This window comes from Carassius carassius, chromosome 38, assembly GCF_963082965.1.
Source record: "Carassius carassius chromosome 38, fCarCar2.1, whole genome shotgun sequence".
Taxonomy (NCBI): Eukaryota; Metazoa; Chordata; class Actinopteri; order Cypriniformes; family Cyprinidae; genus Carassius; species Carassius carassius.
The window spans coordinates 4,436,008-4,460,543 of record NC_081792.1 but is presented as its reverse complement, the minus strand read 5'-3'; the positions used below and the strand labels follow the sequence as shown (position 1 = coordinate 4,460,543).

Below are 24,536 nucleotides of genomic sequence, written 5' to 3'. Positions count from 1 at the left end.
AATCCAATAAAATAGAAAGTCCGCGGCGACGATCATCGTGTCAGGACCACTGCCCACGTATCGACGAGGACACGAAAGGTTCAGTAGACTTTTTGCTTTAAATGAATGGTTGTTGTCATGGTGTAAAGAACAGAAACTGCTATTTGTTAATAACTGGAATCTTTTCTGGGAGCATCCTAGGCTGTTTCGCGCTGATGGGTTACACCCCAGCAGAGTCGGAGCGGAGCTGCTCTCTGACAACATCTCCAGGACACTTCGCTCCATGTGACTAGTAAGACAATTCTCAAATAACTAACTAAGTAAATGAACAAAAACAATTTTTAAAGTTTGGGCTCATAAATATTAGATCACTCACACCCAAAGCAGTTATTGTAAATGAAATGATCACAGATAATAGTTTTGATGTACTGTGCTTGACTGAAACCTGGCTAAAACCAAATGTTTATTTTGGTCTAAATGAGTCTACTCCACCAAACGTCTGTTATAAGCATGAGCCCCATCAGACTGGTCGTGGTGGAGGTGTTGCAACAATATATAGTGATATTCTCAATGTTACCCAGAAAACAGGATACAGGTTTAACTCTTTTGAAATACTTCTGCTAAATGTTACACTGTCAGACATGCAAAAGAAATCTAATGTATCTCTTGCTCTGGCTTCTGTGTATAGACCACCAGGGCAGTATACAGAATTCCTAAAAGAATTTGCAGATTTCCTCTCAGACCTTCTAGTTACAGTTGATAAGGCGCTAATCATGGGAGATTTTAATATTCACGTTGATAATGCAAATGATACATTAGGACTTGCGTTTACTGACCTAATAAACTCCTTTGGAGTCAAGCAAAATGTCGCCGGGCCCACTCATCGTTTTAATCATACACTAGATTTAATTATATCGTATGCAATTTTAGAATTGCATGGAAAAACAGTATGTCCAGCTATAGACAGGCTCTAAAAACTGCTAGGGCAGAGCATATACACAAACTCATTGAAAATAACCAAAACTATCCAAAGTGTACTATCCTAGTGTACTGGCAAATTATAGGCCTATTTCAAATCTTCCATTTATGTCTAAAACTTTAGAAAAAGTTGTGTCTGCTCAATTGAGCACCTTCCTGCATAAAAATGATCTGTATGAAGAATTTCAGTCAGGTTTTAGGCCCCACCATAGCACAGAAACTGCACTTGTTAAAATTACAAATGACCTGCTCCTTGCGTCAGATCAAGGCTGCATCTCATTTCTAGTCTTACTTGATCTTAGTGCTGTGTTCGACACCATAGATCATGACATACTCATAGATCGATTACAAAACTATACAGGTATTCAAGGGCAGGCTCTAAGATGGTTTAGATCCTACCTGTCCGATCGCTACCATTTGGTTTACTTAAATGGGGTGTCATCTCATTTATCATCAGTAAAATATGGAGTGCCACAAGGATCCGTCCTAGGTCCCCTTCTATTTTCAATATACATGTTGCCCCTTGGTAATAGAATTAGCTTCCACTGTTATGCTGATGATACTCAGCTATATATCTCAACGAGACCAGATGAAACTTCCCAATTATCTAAGCTAACAGAGTGTGTTAAAAATGTAAAAGATTGGATGACAAATAATTTTCTCCAATTAAATTCGGATAAGACAGAGATATTAATCATTGGACCAAAAAACACTACACAGAATCTTGTAGATTACAATCTGCAACTAGACGGATGTACTGTTACTTCCTCTACAGTCAGAAATCTGGGTGTTATATTAGACAGCAATTTGTCTTTTGAAAATCATATTTCCAATGTTACAAAAACTGCATTCTTCCATCTTAGAAACATTGCCAAGCTACAAAACATGTTACCTGTTTCTGATGCAGAAAAGCTAGTTCATGCATTCATGACCTCTAGACTGGACTATTGTAATGCACTTCTAGGTGGTTGTCCTGCTTTGTCAATAAACAAGCTACAGGTAGTCCAAAATGCAGCAGCTAGAGTCCTTACGAGGTCAAGAAAATATGATCATATTACCCCAATTTTACAGTCTCTGCACTGGCTACCTATTAAGTTCCGTATCAGTTACAAATTATCATTACTTACCTATAAGGCCCTAAATGGTTTAGCTCCTGCGTACCTAACTAGCCTTCTACCACGCTACAATCCATCACGCACCATAAGGTCACAAAACGCTGGACTTTTGGTAGTTCCTAGGATAGCAAAGTCCACTAAAGGAGGTAGAGCTTTCTCACATTTGGCTCCCAAAACCTGGAATAGCCTTCCTGATAATGTTCGGGGTTCAGACACACTCTCTCTGTTTAAATCTAGATTAAAAACACATCTCTTTCGCCAAGCATACGAATAATGTATCTTTTAAATTGTGAGTGTAGTTGCCTCTGATCAAATGTGCATTTTTATTCTTTAGCTTGGGTTAAACTAATTTTACTTTGTTGGATCAGCAGCTATGCTAATGATGTCTCTATTTTGTTTCTATGTAAATCCCGTGGCAACTAGGATTTACACAAGCTCCAGTCTGGATCCAGAACACCTGAGAAGAGATGATGCTGACCCTCAGAGGACCCCAGTTGATCCTAACCTTGAATCAACAAACAGAACTAACAATTATTATTACATGTGTGACTGCATCATATAATAATAACTATTAATTAATAATATTGATAGTTCATCGTCTAGCTGACTACATCTTGTATTATTATTATTACTTATTTTTTATTTTTTCTAAAATCCTGTCAAACGCGCACAAACTACTAGCTACTACTAAATATTGTAGAAACATAATTTTCTGTAAAGTTGCTTTGTAACGATTTGTATTGTAAAAAGCGCTATACAAATAAACTTGAATTGAATTGAATTGAACATATTCCTAACATGCCAAATGCAAAGGGGGCATCCAGAATTGAACCGGGGACCTCTTGATCTGCAGTCAAATGCTCTACCACTGGGCTATACCCCCACAGACTCCCTGGATCATAGCCTCACACAAGATGACAGACGCACTTTTGAATAAAGTTTTTGGATATGACAAGCATGCCAGATACAAAAAAGAACCTCTCGAGAGGATGTGCCACTGAGTTACAATCACATACAGAATCTTTCTATATAGATATGTTTGCACTTATTCCTAATCTGCAAAACCGGGGACCTCTTGATCTGCAGTCAAATGCTCTCCCACTGAGCCATACCCCCAAATCTTTGCAGTAAAATGCTCTTTCATTGAGCCAAACCCCCACAGACTTCTGTGCTTAGAGCCAAAGATTAAGTTACATCCTACGGTTCAACAATATCCAGGGAGGCTGTGGGGGTATAGCTCAGTGGTAGATAAGATAAAGATAAATATAAAATATACTTTAATATTAATTAAATGACAAATGAAATTTGTCTTGGGCTACAGTCACTGCGACACACACTTACAACGTACCACATAAAAAATACACAGAATATAAACAATACAAACATGCGTCCTTACACTGTATCGTGAAAATTACAAAAATTAATTTATAATAATAACTGCACAACACAGTGGGGATAAAAAGTATACAAGTAGGTAACCGTCATTTGCTACTGTTTAGCATCTTAATGGCAGCTGGGATGAATGAGTTTTTATACCTGTTTAACCTGCAGTACGGCATTCTAAATCGTTTACCTGAGGGTAACAACTCTATTTCCTTATTCAGAATGTGGGATGGATCATCCAGAATCTTATGTGCCTCCCTGAGCACAGATTTTTCATACAGTGACTGAAGGTAGCACTGTTCTTGGTAGCCTACAATTTTAAAAGCTGTATTGATCAGCCGCCCCAACTTAGATTTAAGCTGAACTGAAAGATTACCATACCAGGTCTGCATGCTATAACGTATCACACTCTCTAAAATAATTTCGAAAAACAGAAGCAAGATTTTGCTGTTAACACCAAAGAGTTAAACCACCTTCTTAAAAAGTATATCCTTTGTTGCAACCTGGTGCAAAGATTTTCAACATGAATGTGCCAGGTAAGGGAACAATCAATAAAAACACCCAGATACTTATATGACGTAACCTGGCGTATTGGTTTGTTATGAATAAGTACAGGATTAGGTTCACAGATTGATCTTGGGTCAAATATCATCTCCTCTGTTTTAATGACGTTAACCATCAGATGGTGAGCATCACACCAGTCCACAAACTGTTTAATTTCTGAATGGTAGGAGACTGTGTCTTAGTCTCGAAACAATAAGCTAAGGATAGCAGTGTCATCAGAGAATTTAACAATATAATTGTGTGGATGTTTACTCACACATTCATTGGTATAGATAGTAAAAAGGACAGGGGAGCTCACACAACCCTATGGTGCCCCCGTGCTGATGGATTTGGGGTCTGAGACTGCCTTGTGTACTTTAACATATTGTGTCCTATTAGTTAAAAAGGAGTAATACCATTCAACAATAAAAGAGTTTACACCCATATTTTTAAGTGTCTCAAGTAAAATAACTGGCTGAATCGTATTGCAGGCCGAACTAAAATCTATAAAAAGTAAGCGTGCGTAGGCCTTCGGGTCCTCCAAGTGCTTAAGGACTAGGTGGGTGATGCTACTTATAGCATCATCTGTACTCCTACCCCGTTTATAGGCAAACTGCCAGGGATCTAACTTTTTGTTAACGTCACTTTTTAAAAGAGACACCATATATTTCTCAAAACACTTCATTACAATGGATGTCAATGCTACTGGTCTAAAATCATTGTTCTCCTTGGGACAGGGTTTCTTTGGTACTGGAATAATAACAGTCTTTTTCCTTAGGGCTGTGAAGATGTGAGAGTCAAGTGATCGCTGAAAGATAGGGCACCAGGCTGGAACAAGCTCCTCCGCACATGTTTTCAGTAAGCGGGCAGAGATTCCATCTGGAACCTTAGCCTTCCTAGTACACTGATGCTGGAACAGTGACTGTATCTGTAACCAGTCTATCTCATGTCCTATGTTCAAATCTGTGCTGATGAAGTTTAGGATACTAGTGCAATCATTGTTAAAATCCTGAGTTTGAAATCTAAGGTAAAAGTAATTAAATTCATTAGCTTTCATCCAGTCATCTGTAGTGGTTATATGTACTTTACTTGGTGACATGTTAGTGATAGTTTTCATTGAGTCCCAGAGTTTTTTCGAATTTGTGGTTGTAAAGTGGCTTTCAATTACTTCCTTTTGCTTCTTTCTGGCTTTATTAAGCAGTTGGTTCAGTTCCTTTTGCACCACTTTTAGCTCAATTCTGTCATTATTTCTAAAAGCTACCTTTTTTCGATTTATGCAGTCTTTTATTTCCTTGGTTACGTAAGGCTTATTATTTGGGTAAACCACAACCTCTTTCTTTGTAAGGACGCTATCTATGCAATAATTTATATAGTCTGTGATTGTCTCTGTTGTAACATCAATACCTGTGTTGTGAAACACACTCCAATTTGTACACAAGAAGCATCCTTTTAGTGTTTCTATCCCCTCATCAGACCACACACTGACTGTTTTCACTTGTGGCTTGCTGCGTTTCAGCATGGTTTTGTAGATGGGAATTAAGTGAATCACGTTGTGGTCTGAATTGGCCAATGGGGCTTTTGGTTTGGCTACATAGGCATTTTTAACATTGCCATAACATTTGTCAATAGTCTTGTTTTCACGTGTGCTGCACTTGATATATTGTTCAAACCCAGGGAGTGCTAATTCAAGTTTACAGTGGTTGAAGTCGCCCACTACAAACACGGGGCGCCCGGAGCGCGCTGCAGTTCTTGGTGTACACAGTCAGCAATGCAAGCTGCGGCCCTAGCTGCATTCCTGGGAGGAATGTACACAACGCACATGGCCACACTTCCGAACTCCCTTGGGAGGTAAAACGGTCTCATAGTCAAATGCAAAATCTCGACATCCGGACAGCAAAGTGTTTCCCTAACTGTGTACTGTTTGCACCAGTTGTTACTTACATACACAGCCATGCCGCCACCTCTCGTTTTTCCGGATTGTTCAGTCCTATCTGCCCTGACAAGTGAAAATCCATCGATGTCAATCAGAGAGTTTTGGATATCCCTGTGTAACCACGTTTCCGTGATCACCATTAAACTTGAGGTGCGATACTCAGAGCATGTTCTGGTATTAATCCGAAGTTTGTCTATTTTAGCTCGAAGTGATCTTGCGTTGCATAATATCATTGAAGATAGAGGAGGCTTACTGCCTCTCCATCGTAAAACGCTGACGCGCTCCACCGCGCCAACCCCTTTTCCTCGACCGCCCTGGCGGAGCGCTCACGCAGGCTGGTAAATCCACAGGTGGAAGATGGGACGGTCGGAGTGCCAGCAGCGCATCTCGGGTGTAGGTAGTAAGATGCTGGGCCTGGATGCCCGCTGAATAAGTTTGGCATGGTACACATACTCCGACAATGAGCAACACAAGATATATGTAATGAATAAATCTTGTCATGTCGACTTCACGTTCCCACAGCACAGCAACACATTCACAAACATACAAGCCAACGCAACCAACAAACAAACAAAAACAACCAACAAACAAAATGACGATCGCAGTAAACAGCGTGCCCGGGTCGCAAACAGAGCAGCGCCACTGGAAGACTGCATAAAGTGGTAGAGCTTTTGAATGCAGATCAAGAGGTCCCCGGTTCAAATCCGGGGGCCCCCTTTACATTTGGCATGTTAGGAATATGTGTAGCCATATCTTCCTGCCTTTTTGTGCTCATACTGTATGGGGTTATATCTGAATGGCACAGCGTTTCATTGTAGATCAAGAAGTCCCAGGTTCATTCCATGTGCCTCCTTTGGGCTTGGCATATTAGGAATAAACAAATCCTTGACATAAGTTCATTTTTGTGGTTTGTGATCATGCAGTACGGGTTATAGCTCAACAACAGAGCATTTGTCTGCAAGTCAACAGGTCTACTATTTTGATCTGGCTTGCTTGACATAATCAACGACATGCTTTCAAAGTGAGTCTGTAATCAAGTCATCCACAGTTCAAATCTTGGTGTCTCCTTTGGACTTGTCTTATTTGGAGGGTTAGAGTTGTAGAGTTGTTGATTCTGATTTGGAGTAACCAAAGACCTAGGTTTACATTGAAGGAGTCAATGTTTGATATTGTTGAATCGTAGGATCTAACTTAATCTTTGGCTCTAAACACAGAAGTCTGTAGGGGTATGGCTTAATGAAAGAGCATTTATCTGCAAAGATGTGGGGGCATAGTTGAGTGGTAGAGCATTTGAGTGCAGATCAAGAAGTCCCCGGTTCAAATCCGAGTGCAGTTTATGGATTTGGCAGATTAGGAATAAGTGCAAACATATCTATATAGAAAGATTCTATATGTGATTGTAACTCAGTGGCACATTCTCTCGAGAGGTTCTTTTTTGTATCTGGCATGCTTGTCATATCCAAGAACTTTATTCAAAATTGAGTCTGTCATCTTGTGTGAGGCTATGGTCCAGGGAGTCTGTGGGGTTATAGCTCAGTGGTAGAGCATTTGACTGCAGATCAAGTCGTCCACAATTCAAATCTGGGTGCCCCTTTGGACTTGTCTTATTTGGAAGTTTTGAGTTGTAGAGTTGTTGATTCTGATAGGGAGTAACCAAAGACTTGAGTTTACCGTGAAGCAGTCAGATTTGAACTGTGGACGACTTGATTACAGACTCACTTTGAAATCATGTCATTGATTATGTCAAGCAAGCCAGATCCAAAACGTAGACCTATTGATCTGCAGACAAATGCTCTGTCGTTGAGCTATAACCCCGTACTGCAAGAGCACAAACATCAAAAATGAATTTATGTCAAGGATTTGTTCATTCCTAATATGCCAAGCTCAAATTAGGCACAGGGAATGAACCTGGGACCTCTTGATCTGCAATCAAACGCCGTGCCATTGAGATATAACCCTGTACAGTATGAGCACAAAAAGGCAGGAGGAGATATGGCAACACATAATCCTAACATGCCAAATCCAAAGGGGGCACCCGGATTTGAACCGGGGACCTCTTGATCTGCAGTCAAATGCTCTACCACTGAGATATACCCCCACAGACTCCCTGGATCATAGCCTCACACAAGATGACAGACTCACTTTTGAATAAAGTTTATGGTTCTTCTCGAGAGGATGCACCACTAAGTTACAATCAGGTTTCAGGTTTCAGGTCTTTTATTGTCATTCTATACATGTTGCCACATAAGAATGAAATATGTACTCAGGACCAGCAGCGTAAAAAAGATAGTTAACATACAGTATACATAAAATAATTAAAACATAATTTAATAACCTACAATATTTAAAAAAATAACTTTGACCTAAACAAGACACCTGATACCTAAAAAGTACTCCTTCTATAATAAATAATTAATCAGAAATGTTGAAACAATTTTAAAAGTAATCCCTAAGGCAGTGAATTCATGATTCTCACAGCCTCTGGGAAGAAGCTGCATTTCAGTCTTTTTGTTCTGGTTTTAACGCTTCTTAGCCTCCTGCCCGAGGGGAGTGGATTGAAGAGTTTGTTTGCCGGGTCGGTGGAATCCTCCATAATACAGGATGCTCTGCTTCTGCACCTGCTGGTGTAAATTCCCTCAAGAGAGGGTAGGCTGCTCAAAGTTATTTTTTGGGCCGATTTGACCACCCTCTCCAATTTCTTCTTGTCAGCAGCAGAACAATTTCCGTACCAGGCAGTGATGGAAAAAGTGAGTGTACTCTCCACCACACACCGGTAAAAGGCTAGCAGAACTGGAGTCCCAAGACCAGCCCGCTTCAACCTCCTAAGAAAATAAAGGCGTTGTTGAGCCTTTTTTATAATGCTGGCTGTGTTGATGGTCCATGTTAAGTCATTGGAAATGTATATTCCAAGATACTTGATGTTTGAGACCATTTCCACAGCTAATCCACCAATGAACGGGGAGAGGGGGTGTAGCTTCTCCTTCTAAAGCCCACGACAATTTCCTTCGTCTTCCCCACATTAATGCAGAGGTTATTTGCACTGCACCAGTCCTCGAGTTCTTCCACCTCCTGTCTGTAAAAGGACTCGTCGTCATGGGATATCAATCCCACCACAGCCGTGTCATCAGCAAACTTCACAATATGACTGCCTGGATATTTAGCCGAGCAGTCATATGTTAAAAGCGTATACAGCAGGGGGCTCAGTACACATCCCTGGGGGGAACCGGTGTAAAGGATGATGGAAGAAGATGAAATGCCATGGACTTTGACTGTCTGTGGCCTGTTCGTTAAAAAAATCATAAACCCAGTTACAAAGTGATGGCTTAAGTCCAAGTAGGAGCAATTTATTAACTAGAGTTTGTGGAACAATAGTATTAAAGGCTGAACTAAAGTCCAGGAAGAGCAGCCTGACATAGGAATCCCTATTTTCCAGATGGGTAAGAGCAGAGTGGATAACTGATGAAACTGCATCCGATGCAGACCTGTTCTCCCTGTAAGCGTATTGATGAGGGTCCATATTGACATCAATTATATCCTTCATGTGAGCCATAACCAGCCTTTCAAAGCATTTCATGATTATCAGTGTCAGAGCCACTGGACGGAAATCATTCATGCATGTCACGGCCGAGCTTTTGGGAATGGGAATAATAGTTGATGTCTTGAGACACACTGGCACCACAGCTTGGGAGAGTGACGTGTTAAAGATGTCAGTTAGCACTTCAGCCAGTTCATGAGCACAGTCCTTCAAAACCCTGCCGGGGATATTATCTGGACCTGCTGCTTTGCGTGTGTTAATTCTCAGCAGGGTTCTTCTTACATCCTCAGTGGACACACTAAAAGGCAGTTCACCTGGGTGGAGTGTAAGTCCAGAGAAGGGAGGGGCATTTGTTGTCTCAAAGCGGGCATAAAATGCATTCAAGGCATCGGGAAGAGATGGATCCTGAGGGCAAACAGTGTCTCTTTTACTATAAGCAGTGATGCTCTTGATGCCCTTCCACATGCTCCGGGAGTCATTGGTGGAGAAGTGACCCTGTATTGTATGTGCATATTTAGCCTTTGCTCTCTTGATCCCCCCCTCTAAATCCCTCTTCGCCGTTCTCAGTGTAAGTGCGTGCCCTGTCCTAAAGGCTAAATCCCGTGCCTTTAGAAGACACCGGACCTCTCCATTCAACCAGGGTTTCTGATTTGGACAGATAGTGATCTTCCTGGTAGTGGTGACATCATCAATACATTTACCGATGTAGCCACAGACAGATGATGCATATTCCTCTAGGTCCACCCCACCAACGCTGGTTGCTGCTTCTTGGAAAATCTGCCAGTTGGTGCGTTCAAAGCAGTCCTGGAGGATGAGGTTGGCTCCACTTGGCCACACCGTGATGGTTTTAACTGTGGGCTTGATGTCTTTCAGCAAAGGGCGATGAGCAGGAACCAGCAAGATGGAAATGTGGTCAGAAAACCCCAAGTGTGGGCGGGGCACCGCTCTGTATGCATCCCGTCTGTTAGTATACACACGGTCCAGCGTGTTATTCCCCCTGGTTGCTATGGAGACGTGTTGGTGGAACCGTGGCAGAATATCCGTCAAATTGACATGATTAAAATCACCAGCTACCACAAAAAAAGCCTCGGGATGTTTGTTCTGTAACACACCAATATGGTCATGAAGTTCCCCAAGAGCCATACTAATGTTAGCACCCGGGGGGATATATACAGCCACAATAAACACAACTGTGAACTCCCGAGGCAAATAGTATGGTCGGCATTTCAATGTCAGGTATTCCACCGCCTCAGAACAGTGGCTGCTTACCGGAGAGCAGTTTTATACACCAGCCTTTGTTTATGTAAACACAGAGTCCTCCTCCGCGATTTTTCCCCGAGAGATGGTTTCGATCGGCTCGGAAGAGTAGCAACCCATCAATATGGTAAACTGAGTCTGGGATGTTGTTACATAGCCATGTCTCCGTTAACAGAAATACACAACAGTTTCTCATTTCCTTATAGCTGCTTAGTCTGAGGCGCATTAAGTCCATCTTGTTGTCAAGCGAGCGGACGTTTGCCAGAAAAAGCGTTGGAAACATGGGTCTATTATTAGCCTTTAGCCTGGCTATCAGACCAGCCCGCTTACCCCTCTTCTGCCTTCTTCTTTAACCGGTGTGTATCGCTCCTCCACCTTGCTATGTTCAGAAGCTTTAGCCTGCCCAACGTTGCTTTAAGCTGTGGTTTAATCGTTATATTGATATTATTAAGTTTAAGAAGTCCAGATAAACTGTACTTTACCACACTATTCCTCGTGTTGGTATTGCTAAAAGGGATTTGTAATACGCACGCCGGTAACTGAGAGGCCGCTGCACTGTTGCGCGTCGCCATATTAAGTGAAGGACTTTTTTTTTTGTGAAGGATCACATAGAATCTTTCTATATAGATATGTTTGCACTTATTCCTAAACTGCAAATTCCACAAGGGGCACCCGGATTTGAACCAGGGACCTCATGATCTGCAGTCAAATGCTCTACCACTCAACTATACCCCCACATCTTTGCAGAAAAATGCTCTTTCATTAAGCCATACCCCTACAGACTTCTGTGCTTAGAGCAAAAGATTAAGTTAGATCCTACGATTCAACAATATCAAACATTGACTGCTTCACTGTAAACTCAGGTCTTTGGTTACTCCAAATCAGAATCAGCAACTCTACAACTCAAAACCTCCAAATAAGACAAGTCCAAAGGGGACACCCAGATTTGAACTGTGGACGACTTGATTACAGACTCACTTTGAAATCATGTCGTTGATTATGTCAAGCAAGCAAGATCCAAAATGTAGACCTATTGATCTGCAGACAAATGCTCTGTTGTTGAGCTATAAGCCTGTACTGCATGATCACAAACCTCAAAAATGAATTTATGTCAAGGATTTGTTTATACCTAATATGCCAAGCCCAAATTAGGCACATGGAATGAACCTGGGACCTTCCTAAAAGGCAGGAAGATATGGCTACACATATTCCTAACATGCCAAATGCAAAGGAGGCACCCAGATTTGAACCGGGGACCTCTAGAGCTGCAATCAAATGCTCTACCACTGACCTATATCCCCACAGACTCCCTGGATCATAGCCTCACACAAGATGACAGACTCACTTTTGAATGAAGTTTTTGGATATGACAAGCATGCCAGATAAAAAAAGAACCTCTCGAGAGGATGTGCCATTGAGTTACAATCACATACAGAATCATTCTATATAGATATGTTTGCACTTATTCCTAATCTGCCAAATCCATAAGCGGCACTCAGATTTGAATCGTGGACCTCTTGATCTGCACTCAAATTCTCTACCACTGAACTATGTCCCCACATATTTGCAGAAAAATGCTCTTTCATTAAGCCATACCTCTACAGACTTCTGTGCATCCAGCCAAAGATTAAGTTAGATCCTACGATTCAACAATATCAAACATTGACTCCTTCACTGTAAACTCAGGTCTTTGGTTACTCCAAATCAGAGTCAGCAACTCTACAACTCAAAACCTCCAAATAAGACAAGTCCAAAGGGGACACCCAGATTTGAACTGTGGACGACTTGATTACAGACTCACTTTGAAATCATGTCATTGATTATGTCAAGCTAGCCAGATCCAAAAAGTAGACCTATTGATCTGCAGAAAAATGCTCTGTTGTTGAGCTATAACCCCGTACTACATGAGCACAAACCTCAAAAATGAACTTATTTATCCAAAGGGGGCATCCGGATTTGAAACGGGGACCTCTTGATCTGCAGTCAAATGCTCTACCACTGAGCTATACCCCCACAGACTCCCTGGATCATAGCCTCACACAAGATGACAGACTCACTTTTTTTGGATTTTGGATTCAGACTCAAGTTTTTGGATATGACAAGCATGCCAGATACAAAAAAAGAACCTCTCGAGAGGATGTGCCACTGAGTTACAATCACATACAGAATATTTCTAGATAGATATGTTTGCACTTATTCCTAATCTATTTAACTTGATTTATTTCAAATGAGTGCAATATTGTTAATGGAAACACCTCTACTGTACAAAGCACACTCAGTAGAGTCCATTCATGTAAGTTTGGTCACATAATACTGTATAATTTGCATAAAAATTTATGTCCACGGGAGCACTACAGAGGTCCCGCTGAATAAATTGTAAATGGAAATTTTTTTAATTCAATTCAATTCAATTCAAGTTTATTTGTATAGCGCTTTTTACAATACAAATCGTTACAAAGCAACTTTACAGAAAATTATGTTTCTAAAATATTTAGTAGTAGCTAGTAGTTTGTGCACGTTTGACAGGATTTTAGAAAAATAAAAATAATAATAATAATAATACAAGACGTAGTCAGCTAGATGATGAACTATCAATATTATTAATTAATAGTAATTATAGGATGCAGTCACACATGTAGCAATAATTGTTAGTTCTGTTTAAAAAAAAACCTCCCATTTGCCATTTATTCAGCACACCCTTCCTAATGGTTCCTTGGACAGATAAATTTTAGCGATTTCGTGGTTGAAGTCTCATCAGATGTACTCTGCAAGCTCCGAGGAATCCATTTTTTGTATGGATTTTGGTTAATTTCACCACAAGTGGTGCATGCTCACCAAAATGTCACAAATTTTAGGCAATAAAATAGAAAGTTGCCTACGTGCTGGAATGTACAAATCTGATGACAAACATATGGTCAGACATACATACAGGGCCTTTCTTTAGAATAAATCAAGCAGGGGGCCTCTCCTCTCTAGGGAGGTATAAAAATTGTAATCATAAGGAAAAGTTTGACTATTGTGGAACCGCACCATATAATGTATATAAGGAGATACCAAATAACATTCGAGAGATTTCCTTGCAAGGACTCTCGGCGTTGTTTTCCATAAAATAAAGTATTTTCTTCTGAGAGAAAATCACTGACTGAGTGTGATTCTTCTGAGAACCGGTAGACGAAACTGCATCAGCAACTTTGCGGATTAAAAATTGATCTCACTTTCATTATTAACCTCACAATATGTCAATTTTGTACCTTGACAGACCGACGATAGGCAGTTTTTCATGTCCCTTGAATGCATGCAACACTATTTATTTCTGTAAACCACACTGGCCAGATTATGGAAAGTGGTCCACAAGCTTGTGCCCATTTAAAGCTGGCCAGTTCCCATATGGTCTAGCAGTAAGGATTCCTGGTTTTCTCCCATGCGGCCAGGGGTCAACTCCCGGTATGGGAAAGCTTGAACTTTTTTGCTTCCCTCCTCAGAATGCCAGCACATCTTCCTTCACCAGAAGTGACTTTTTGGACAGCAGTAGAGCTACAGAACCCTGATAGGTTGAGGTTCCGATGTCTATGGGGAGTCATGTAACATGCTTCGGTATTGCCATTCATCACACAAGCTCTCGGATAAGCTCGGCAATTATCAGGGCTTACCTCCTGATAACAAGGTGAGAATAAGCAGACAGCAATTCTTGCCATAGTCACATCTAAAACCAACAACTCTGTAGCAATCAGGGGTCTTTACTATTGGTGGGCCAGTGGCGCAATGGATAACGCGTCTGACTATGGATCTGAAGATTCTAGGTCCGACTCCTGGCTGCAGGCTGGCAGCCAGTTGATTTTTGAATGAACAATTTCATCGCTACTCTGTAACTGCTTCATTACTTTGAAGGGTGTAATGCCATGTTGTTTTGATGTCACAGGCTTGCCATTTTGAAGCCTTATCACTAATTGCCACCTGGACATTGAGAATAAATTGTAATCTGCTTTAAACTGAATGAGCGAATAATCAGCAACTTTGCGGATAAAAAATTTGTCTCACTTTCATTATTAACCTCACAATATGTCAATTTTGTACCTTGACAGACCGATGACAGACAGATTTTCATCTAGATAACTGTTGCAATGTGTGTTTTCAGATGCATGACACAAGTATTTTCACCTGGAAAAGAGCTTAATTACCAGTTCAAGGTATCAATTCAGCAATCACAGGAATCTGCCCAAAAAAACTGGACCCCCGGGGTGAGTAAAAAAAAACAGATCCCTTGAATGCATACAAAACTATATAATTCAGAAAACCGTCCTTTTGGATAATTCTTGTTTTGCCAAATTATTATCACATTGTTACAGTCGCAGACCTAAAGCAACAGGCCACTACAAGATCCTGCGCCCACACTGACCACATGTATGGAAAGTGTGCCACTGGCCGGTTTAAGGTGTCCAAATCCCATATGGTCTAGCGGTTAGGATTCCTGGTTTTTACCCAGGCGGCCCGGGTTCGACTCCCGGTATGGGAACGCATGCTACTTTTTGCTTCCCTCCTCAAAAATCCAGCACATCTTCCTGCACCAGATGTCGAGGTTCTGTCTAACACTTCGCCCCTTCGATAGCTTAGCTGGTAGAGTGGAGGACTGTAGGTTGGAGTGTTGGCAAACCTTAGGTCGCTGGCTCGAAGGAGGTCTTTTTTTTTAAGTGCTCACCATTTTTTTTGGTTTGGAGCTGGCTCTCTCACAGCTGTTAGCAGAGCTTGAATTCGCAGTCCACAATTGGAAGCCAAAAGAGCTTTCCCTGACCGGGAATCGAACCCGGGCCGTGGCAGTGAGAGCACAGAATCCTAACCACTAGACCACCAGGGAGGGGCTGGTGGGCTGGTGGGCTGGTAGGCTTACCTCCTGATAACAAGGTGAGAATAAGCAGACAGCAATGCTTGCCACTGTCACATCTAAAACCAACAACTCTGTAGCAATCAGGAGTCTCTACTATCGGTGGGCCAGTAGTGCAATGGATAATGTGTCTGACTACGGATCAGAAGATTCTAGGTTTGACTCCTGGCTGGCTCTCTCTGTGCTTGTTTTTCTCCGGCTTATTTTGTTGTTGTGTTTTTTTTTCCTCTCAAAAATCTAGAAGAAAAGGCAAATCTCCAGGCATTCTTCTTTTTTTCCAAAAAAGACATATTCTGCACATCCATTCCGATGTCTAGGGGAGATACTGACATGCTTCGGTATTGCCATTCTTATGTCAATTTTGGACCTTGACAGACCGACTATAGACAGTTTTTCATCTAGATACCGGTTGCAATGTGTGTTTTTAGATACATGACACAAGTATTTTCACCTGGGCAAGAGCTTAATTACCAGTTCAAGGTATCAATTCAGCAATCACAGGACTCTGGCCAAAAAACTGAACCCCCGGGGTGAGTCAACAAACATGTCCCTTGAATGCATGTAACACCATTTATTTCTGTAAACCACACTGGCCAGATTTAATGAAAGTGGCCCACAAGCTTGTGCCCAGTTAAAGCTGGCCAGTTCCCATATGGTCTAGGAGTTAGTATTCCTGGATTTATCCCATGCAGCCACGGGTCGACTCCCGTGATGGGAAAGCTTGATCTTTTTTGCTTCTCTCCTCAAAAAGCAAACACATCTTCCTGCACCTGAAGTGACTTTTTGGACAGCAGTAGAGCTACAGAACCCTGATAGATTGAGGTTCCGATGTCTATGGGGAGTCGCGTAACATGCTTCGGTATTGCCATTCATCACACAAGCTCTCACATAAGCTCGGCGATTAACGTGGTAATAAAATGCAGGCTGGTGGGCCAGTTGATTCTAGATTGAACAATTTCATCTCTACTCTGTAACTGCTTTACTACTTTGAAGGGTGTGATGCCATGTGGTTTTAATGTCATAGGCTTGCCATTTTGAAGCCTTATCACTATATGCCACCTGGACATTGAGAATAAGTTGTAAACTGAGTTAAACTGAAGGAGCGAATAAGCAGCAACTTTGCCGATTAAAAATTAGTCTCACTTTCATTGTTACCCTCACAATGTCATTTTTGTACCTTGACAGAGTGACGATAGGCAGTTTTTCCTCTAGATAACGGTTGCAGTGTGTCTTCAAATGGATGACACAAGTATTTTCAACTGGAAAAGAGCTTAATTACCAGTTCGATGTACCAATTCAGCAATCACAGGAATCTGCCCAAATAAACTGAACCCCCGGGGTGAGTAAAAAAAACAGATCCCTTGAATGCATACAACACTATGTAATTCAGAAAACCGTCCTTTTGGATAATTCTTGTTTTGCCAAATTATTATCACATTGTTACAATCGCAGACCTAAAGCAACAGGCCACTACAAGATCCTGCGCCCACACTGACCACATGTATGGAAAGTGCGCCAATGGCCATTTTAAGGTGTCCAAATCCCATAGGGTCTAGTGGTTAGGATTCCTGGTTTTCACCCAGGCAGCGTGGGTTCGACTCCTGGTATGGGAAAACTTGATGCTTTTTGCTTCTCTCCTCAAAATGCCGGCACATCTTCCTTCACCAGAAGTGACTTTTTATGACAGCAGTAGAGCTACAGAACCCTGATAGGTTGAGGTTCCGATGTCTATGGGGAGTCATGTAACATGCTTCGGTATTGCCATTCATCACACAAGCTCTCGGATAAGCTGGGCAATTATCAGGGCTTACCTCCTGATAACAAGGTGAGAATAAGCAGACAGCAATCCTTGCCATAGTCACATCTAAAACCAACAACTCTGTAGCAATCAGGGGTCTTTACTATTGGTGGGCCAGTGGCGCAATGGATAATGCGTCTGACTACGGATCTGAAGATTCTGGGTCCGACTCCTGGCTGCAGGCTGGTTATATTGCAGATAATGGTTGCAATGAGTGTTTTCAGATGCAAGACAAAATTATTTTCACCTGGACAAGAGCTTAATTACCAGTTCAAGGTATCAATCCAGCAATCACAGGAATCTATTCAAATAAACTGAACCCCCAGGGTGAGTAAAAAAAAAACAGCAATACCGAAGCATGTTACGCTTACAGAAGTGACTTTTTGGCCAGCAGTAGAGCTACAGGACCGTGATATGTCGAGGTTCTGTCTAGCACTTTGTCCCTTCGATAGCTCAGCTGGTAGAGTGGCGCACTGTAGGTTGGAGTGTTGGCAATCTTTAGGTCGCTGGTTCGACTTCGGCTCGAAGGAGGTCTTTTTTTCAAGTGCTCACCATTTTTTGGTTTGGAGCTGGCTTTCTAACAGCTGTAAGCAGAGCTTTAATTCACAATCGGAAGCCAAAAGAGCTTTCCCTGACTGGGAATCGAACCCAGGCCGCGGCGGTGAGAGCGCGGAATCCTAACCACTAGACCACCAGGGAGACCACCACCTGATAACAAGTTGAGAATAAGCAGACAGCAATGCTTGCCACTGTCACATCTAAAACCAACAACTCTGTAGCAATCGGGAGTCTCTACAATCGATGGGCCAGTGGCACAATTCTTTCAAAAAAAAGATTCTAGGTTCGACTCCAGGCTGGCTTGCTCTGTGCTTGTTTTTCTCCGGCTTATTTTGTTGTTGTGTTTTTTCTTCTTCTCCAAAATCTAGAAGAAAAGGCAAATCTCCAGGCATTCTTCTTTTTTTCCAAAAAAGACATATTCTGCACACCCTTTCCGATGTCTAGGGAAGACACGGACATGCTTCGGTATTGTCATTCGTCTCACAAACACTCGGCTTTTAAAGGAGAAATAAACTGCAGGCTGGCAGCCAGTTGATCTTTGAATGAACAATTTCATCGCTACTCTGTAACTGCTTCATTACTTTGAAGGGTGTAATGCCATGTTGTTTTGATGTCACAGGCTTGCCATTTTGAAGCCTTATCACTAATTGCCACCTGGACATTGAGAATAAATTGTAATCTGCATTAAACTGAACGAGTGAATAATCAGCAACTTTGCGGATAAAAAATTGGTCTCACTTTCATTATTAACCTCACAAAATGTCAATTTTGTACCTTGACAGACCGATGATAGGCAGATTTTCATCTAGATAACGGTTGCAATGTGTGTTTTCAGATGCATGACACAAGTTATTTCACCTGGACAAGAGCTTAATTACCAGTTCAAGGTATCAATTCAGCAATCACAGGAATCTGCCCAAAAAATGTCCAAATCCCATATGGTCTAGCGGTTAGGATCCCTGGTTTTCACCCAGGCGGCCCGGGTTCGACTCCCGGTATGGGAACGCATGCTTCTTTTTGCTTCCCTCCTCAAAAATCCAGCACATCTTCCTGCACCAGAAGTGACTTTTTGGCCAGCAGTAGAGCTACAGGACCGTGATATGTCGAGGTTCTGTCTAACACTTTGCCCCTTCGATAACTCAGCTGGTAGAGTGGAGGACTGTAGGTTGGAGTGTTGGCAATCCTTAGGTCGCTGGTCTAATGTGTTTTTTTTCTCTTCTCCAAAATCCAGAAGAAAAGGCAAATCTTCAGGCATTCTTCTTTTTTTCCAAAAAAGACATATTCTGCACACCCATTCCGATGTCTAGGGAAGACACGGACATGCTTCGGTATTGCCATTTGTCTCACAAGCACTCCGACAAGCTCGGCGATTAAAGGGGAAATAAACTGCAGGCTGGCAGCCAGTTGATTTTCGAATGAACAATTTCATTGCTACTCTGTAACTGCTTCACTACTTTGAAGGGTGTAATGCCATGTTGTTTTGATGTCACGGGCTTGCCATTTTGAAGCCTTATCACTAATTGCCACCTGGACATTGAGAATAAATTGTAATCTGCATTAAACTGAACGAGTGAATAATCAGCAACTTTGCGGATTAAAAATTGGTCTCACTTTCATTATTAACCTCACAATATGTCAATTTTGTACCTTGACAGACTGATGATAGGCAGATTTTCATCTAGATAACGGTTGCAATGTGTGTTTTCAGATGCATGACACAAGTATTTTCACCTGGACAAGAGCTTAATTACCAGTTCAAGGTATCAATTCAGCAATCACAGGATCATAATATAGATGTACTCTGTTTGACAGAAACCTGGCTAAATCCTGATGATTACATTATTTTAAATGAGTCCACCCCCCAAGATCACTGTTATAAACATGAGCCGCGTCTAAAAGGCAAAGGTGGAAGTGTTGCTTCAATTTATAACAACGTTTTCAGGATTTCTCAGAGGGCAGGCTTCAAGTATAACTCGTTTGAAGTAATGGTGCTTCATATAACATTATCCAGAGAAACAAATGTTAATGATAAATCCCCTGTTATGTTTGTACTGGCTACTGTATACAGGCCACCAGGGCACCATACAGATTATTAAAGAGTTTGGTGATTTTACATCCGAGTTAGTTCTGGATGCAGATAAAGTTTTAATAGTTGGTGATTTTAAAATCCATGTTGATAATGAAAAAGATGCATTGGGATCAGCATTTATAGACATTCTGAACTCTATTGGGGTTAGACAACACGTTTCAGGACCTACTCATTGTCGAAATCATACTCTAGATTCAATACTGTCACATGGAATTGATGTTGATGGTGTTGAAATTATTCAGCCAAGTGATGATATCTTAGATCATTATTTAGTTCTGTGCAAACTTCATATAGCCAAAATTGTAAATTCTACTTCTTGTTACAAGTATGGAAGAACCATCACTTCTAACACAAAAGACTGCTTTTTAAGTTATCTTCCTGATGTAACCAAATTCCTTAGCATATCCAAAACCTCAGAACAACTTGATGATGTAACAGAAACTATGGACTCTCTCTTTTCTAGCACTTTAAATAAAGTTGCTCCTTTACGCTTAAGGAAGGTTAAGGAAAACAGTTTGACACCATGGTATAATGAGCATACTCGCACCCTAAAGAGAGCAGCCCGAAAAATGGAGCGCAGCTGGAGGAAAACAAAACTAGAGGTATTTCGTATTGCTTGGCCGGAAAGTAACATATCCTACAGAAAATCATTAAAGACTGCTAGATCCGATTACTTTTCTTCTCTTTTAGAAGAAAACAAACATAACCCCAGGTATTTATTCAATAAAGTGGCTAAATTAAAAAAAATAAAGCCTCAACAAGTGTTGACATTTCCCAACACCACAGCAGTAATGACTTTATGAACTACTTTACTTCTAAAATCGATACTATTAGAGATAAAATTGCAACCATTCAGCCGTCAGCTACAGTATCACATCAGACAGTGCACTATAGACCCCCTGAGGAACAGTTCCACTCATTCTCTACCATAGGAGAGGAAGAATTGTATAAACTTGTTAAATCATCTAAACCAACAACATGTATGTTAGACCCTATACCATCTAAGCTCCTAAAAGAGGTGCTTCCAGAAGTCATAGACCCTCTTCTGACTATTATTAATTCCTCATTGTCATTAGGATATGTCCCCAAAACCTTCAAACTGGCTGTTATTAAGCCTCTCATCAAAAAACCACAACTTGACCCCAAAGAACTAGTTAATTATAGACCAATCTCGAATCTCCCTTTTCTGTCCAAGATACTAGAAAAGGTGGTATCCTCACAATTATATTCCTTCTTAGAGAAAAATGGTATATGTGAGGATTTCCAGTCAGGATTTAGACCGTATCATAGTACTGAGGCTGCTCTCCTTAGAGTTACAAATGATCTGCTCTTATCATCTGATCGTGGGTGTATCTCTCTATTAGTTTTATTGGATCTTAGTGCTGTGTTTGACACAATTGACCTCAACACTCTTTTGCATAGACTTGAACACTTTGTTGGCATCAGTGGAAGTGCATTAGCATGGTTTAAATCGTACTTATATGACTGCCATCAGTTCGTAGCAGTGAATGAAGATGTATCCTATCGATCACAAGTGCAGTATGGAGTACCTCAAGGCTCAGTACTAGGGCCGCTACTCTTCACGCTTTATATGTTACCCTTGGGAGATATCATCAGGAAACATGGTGTTAGCTTTCACTGTTATGCTGATGATACTCAGCTCTATATTTCTTCGCAGCCCGGTGAAACACACCAATTTGAAAAACTAATGGATTGCATAGTCGATATAAAAAACTGGATGACGAGTAATTTCTTACTGCTAAATTCAGAAAAAAAAGAGGTGTTAATTATAGGACCTAAAAACTCCACTTGTAATAACCTAGAACACTGTCTAAGACTTGATGGTTGCTCTGTCAATTCTTCGTCATCAGTTAGGAACCTAGGTGTGCTATTTGATCGCAATCTTTCCTTAGAAAGCCCCGTTTCTAGCATTTGTAAAACTGCATTTTTACATCTCAAAAATATATCTAAATTACGGCCTATGCTCTCAATGTCAAATGCAGAAATGTTAATCCATGCATTTATGACCTCAAGGTTAGATTATTGTAATGCTTTATTGGGTGGTTGTTCTGCACACTTAGTAAACAAACTACAGCTAGTCCAAAATGCAGCAGCAAGAGTTCTTACTAGAACCAGGGAGTATGACCATATTAGCCCGGTCCTGTCAACACTGCACTGGCTCCCTATCAAGCATCGTATAGATTTTAAAATATTGCTTATTACTTATAAAGCCCTGAATGGTTTAGCACCTCAGTATTTGAATGAGCTCCTTTTACATTATAATCCTCTACGTCTGCTACGTTCTCAAAACTCAGGCAATTTGATAATACCTAGAATATCAAAATCAACTGCGGACGGCAGATCCTTTTCCTATTTGGCGCCTAAACTCTGGAATAACCTACCTAACATTGTTCGGGAGGCAGACACACTCTTGAAGTTTAAATCTAGATTAAAGACCCATCTCTTTAACCTGGCATACACATAACATACTAATATGCTTTTATTATCCAAATCAGTTAAAGGATTTTTAGGCTGCATTAATTAGGTAAACCGGAACCGGAAACACTTCCCATAACACCCTAAGTACTTGCTACATCATTAGAAGAATGGCATCTACGCTAATATTTGTGTTTCTCTCTTGTTCCGAGGTCACTGTGGCCATTAGATCCAGTCTGTGTCCAGATCAGAGGGTCACTGCAGTCACCCGGATCCAGTACGTATCCAGACCAGATGCTGGATCAGCACCTAGAAAGGACCTCTACATCCCTGAAAGACAGCGGAGACCAGGACAACTAGAGCCCCAGATACAGATCCCCTGTAAAGACCTTGTCTCAGAGGAGCACCAGGACAAAACCACAGGAAACAGATGATTCTTCTGCACAATCTGACTTTGCTGCAGCCTGGAATTGAACTACTGGTTTCGTAGGGTCAGAGTAGAACTGGCCCCCCAAGTGAGCCTGGTTTCTCCAAAGGTTTTTTTTTCTCCATTCGGAGTTACGGTTCCTTGCCGCTGTCGCCTCTGGCTTGCTTAGTTGGGGTCACTTCATCTACAGCGATATCGTTGACTTGATTGCAAATAAATGCACAGACACTATTTAACTGAACAGAGATGACATCACTGAATTCAATGATGAACTGCCATTAACTATCATTTTTGCATTATTGACACTGTTTTCCTAATGAATGTTGTTCAGTTGCTTTGACGCAATGTATTTTGTTTAAAGCACTATATAAATAAAGGTGACTTTGACTTTGACAGGAATCTGTCAAAAAAAACTGAACCCCCGGGGTGAGTAAAAAAAAACAGATCCCTTGAATGCATACAACACTATATAATTCAGAAAACCGTCATTTTGGATAATTCTTGTTTTGCCAAAAATTATTATCACATTGTTACAGTCGCAGACCAAAAGCAACAGGCCACTACAAGATCCTGCGCCCACACTGATCCTTAGGTCGCTGGTTTGACTCTGGCTCGAAGGAGGTCTTATTTTCAAGTGTTCACCATTTTTTTTGGTTTGGAGCTGGCTTTCTCGCAGCTGTTAGCAGTGCTTGAATTTGCAGTCCACAATTGGAAGCCAAAAGAGCTTTCCCTGACCGGGAATCGAACTCGGGCCGCGGCAGTTCCCGGCTGCAACCATGAAATTTATGTTTTAGCCAATCGGCGCTCGTATAGCAACCGCGAATTAGCCAATCAGCGCTCGTATCGCAACCGTAATTCCCCCCAGTAACAACAAGCAATTAGCCAATCAGCGCTCGTATCGCAACCGTGATTCCGCCCAGTAACAACAAGAAATTGACCAATCAGCGAACGTTCCTCATCCGTGATTCTTCGTAGTAACAACAAGTTATCAACAACAATTGATTACATCAAGAACCCCCGGAGACTTGCGGATCACGGCTGAAGAAGAAGATAACGGTCATCGATTAATTTCTAACCAACATTTGCAATGTAAGTGAATCTTTTATCAATAAAAAAGTAAAACTTACAATACTGGTGCACAAATATGCATTAATTTATACTTAACGAATGCACAGATAATCATGAGTTAATGTAAACGAATGAAGGACTAACTTAAACCATTAATTAATGATTACTACATCAGCAACTAATAAACAATCTATATGTTTCATAGATAAATTAATAAATACAATTGTATTAGTTAAATTTACTTTAATGTATTAGTTCCTTAATAACATTATATTAACTAATGACGTAAATGTATATTTTAATTACTACAGTGGCCAAAGCTATTTACTTCAACTTCCAGTTGTCAGCTTTAATTAATCATGAGCTAATGATTTTCAAAGGAATCATGTTATGACTTTACATGTTGAGGTAAAGAGCTATTAACCTATTGTTAATATGTTATTGTGATTATGGATTTTTTTTTAATTAGTCATGTACCTCAACAAGTAAAGTTAAAGTAATAACATAATGATATGTTTACAAATTATTATCTAATGATTCATTATTGATATAATTTTA

At 40.9% G+C, this 24,536-nt stretch overlaps 6 non-coding genes across 6 annotated transcripts; 1 reads left to right on the top strand and 5 right to left on the bottom strand.

Annotated features, from left to right (window-relative positions):
- Nucleotides 1-2,883: 2,883 nt before the first annotated feature.
- Nucleotides 2,884-2,955, bottom strand: trnac-gca (transfer RNA cysteine (anticodon GCA)). The gene has a single exon. It is a non-coding gene; the product is annotated as a tRNA-Cys (tRNA).
- Nucleotides 2,956-7,957: 5,002 nt separating this feature from the next.
- Nucleotides 7,958-8,029, bottom strand: trnac-gca (transfer RNA cysteine (anticodon GCA)). The gene has a single exon. It is a non-coding gene; the product is annotated as a tRNA-Cys (tRNA).
- A 4,635-nt stretch (nucleotides 8,030-12,664) lies between these two features.
- On the bottom strand, nucleotides 12,665-12,736 carry trnac-gca (transfer RNA cysteine (anticodon GCA)). Its single transcript has one exon. It is a non-coding gene; the product is annotated as a tRNA-Cys (tRNA).
- Nucleotides 12,737-15,503: 2,767 nt separating this feature from the next.
- trnae-cuc (transfer RNA glutamic acid (anticodon CUC)) lies at nucleotides 15,504-15,575 on the bottom strand. The gene has a single exon. It is a non-coding gene; the product is annotated as a tRNA-Glu (tRNA).
- Nucleotides 15,576-18,027: 2,452 nt separating this feature from the next.
- trnae-cuc (transfer RNA glutamic acid (anticodon CUC)) lies at nucleotides 18,028-18,099 on the bottom strand. Its single transcript has one exon. It is a non-coding gene; the product is annotated as a tRNA-Glu (tRNA).
- Nucleotides 18,100-18,890: 791 nt separating this feature from the next.
- On the top strand, nucleotides 18,891-18,962 carry trnae-uuc (transfer RNA glutamic acid (anticodon UUC)). The gene has a single exon. It is a non-coding gene; the product is annotated as a tRNA-Glu (tRNA).
- The last annotated feature ends 5,574 nt before the right edge of the window (nucleotides 18,963-24,536 follow it).